We start from the raw sequence: 1207 nt of genomic DNA, 5'->3' as shown, positions 1-1207 counted from the left end.
TTACTTATTTTTCCACTCATAGCATCAATAAATTTGTCGATTTTAGAAGATAAAGTGCTAATCGAATCTCTTGATTGATTTTGATAATTAGTAGTACGATTTTGATTAGCATTAACATTATTATTGTCTCTCCAGTTAAAGTTAGGATGATTTCTCCACCCAGGATTATATGTATTGGAGTAAGGGTTATTATTTTGGTTTTGCCCTTGGACAAAATTTACATGTTCAATTTCACTCATACCTTCGTAATCCACATCTGTTTGGATTGAGTTACCATTAGAATCACACGGTGCCATAAACCTATCAATTTTGTGCGATAAGGCAGAAAATTGGGCTTGCAACATCGCTACTGGATCAAGATTCACTATACCTTTAACTGATGATGTTGTTGAGGATGATGGTTTCGCTGATGGTACGTGTCCACATTCCGCGGGCCACATACAGCTGTTGATTGCCATTTCCTCCAAAAGTTCTCTTGCTTGGGCAGATGTTTTCTTCATGAATATCCCTCCAGACATAGCGTCCAATGAACCTCTAGTTGTAGGATTTAGTCCATTATAAAATGTTTGCATTAAAAGTTCAGCGGGCAATTGGTGGTGTGGGCATAAACGTTGAAGTTCTTTAAAACGTTTCCAAGCCTCATAAAGAGTTTCATTATCATTTTGAGAAAAAGATGTTAACTCTTTAATGACTCTTGCGGTTTTTGCTAAAGGAAATTTTTTTGATAAAAATGCTTGGGCTAATTGCTCCCAAGTCTCAATTGATGCGGCTGGCATAGAAGTTAACTATTCTTTGGCTCAATCCTTCAAAGTAAAAGGAAAAAGGCGAAGTTTGATTGCTTCTGCAGTTACATCAGTAATTTTAAAAGTGTCACAAATTTCTAAGAAATTTGTCAAATGGGTATTAGGATTTTCGTTAGGTAACCCGTAAAACGATACATTATTTTGCAACATATTAAGCAACGCAGGCTTAATTTCAAAATGATGTGCATTAATTTGGGGTCTAACTATACTGTTTGTTACACCGGCCACTCCTGGCCTAGCGTAATCCATAAGTGTGGCCATAACTTCTGGCTCGGTAATTTTAGTTTTTATTGGGGTTTAGTTTTTGTTTTTGTTTTTCTTTTCTTTCTTGTTCTTTTTAAGAGTTCTTTCAATTTCTGGGTCAATAGGATCTGGTGACGTGCCTGAACTTCGAGAACTGCGCA

The 1207-nt window shown here is 36.4% G+C and overlaps 1 non-coding gene across 1 annotated transcript; it reads left to right on the top strand.

Moving 5' to 3' along the window:
* The first annotated feature begins 588 nt into the window (after positions 1-588).
* LOC136221187 (small nucleolar RNA R71) lies at positions 589-695 on the top strand. The gene has a single exon (XR_010684970.1). It is a non-coding gene; the product is annotated as a small nucleolar RNA R71 (small nucleolar RNA).
* The last annotated feature ends 512 nt before the right edge of the window (positions 696-1207 follow it).

The sequence above is a fragment of the Euphorbia lathyris genome, chromosome 2 (assembly GCF_963576675.1).
Source record: "Euphorbia lathyris chromosome 2, ddEupLath1.1, whole genome shotgun sequence".
Classification (NCBI taxonomy): Eukaryota; Viridiplantae; Streptophyta; class Magnoliopsida; order Malpighiales; family Euphorbiaceae; genus Euphorbia; species Euphorbia lathyris.
This window is presented reverse-complemented; position numbering and strand designations above follow the sequence as displayed.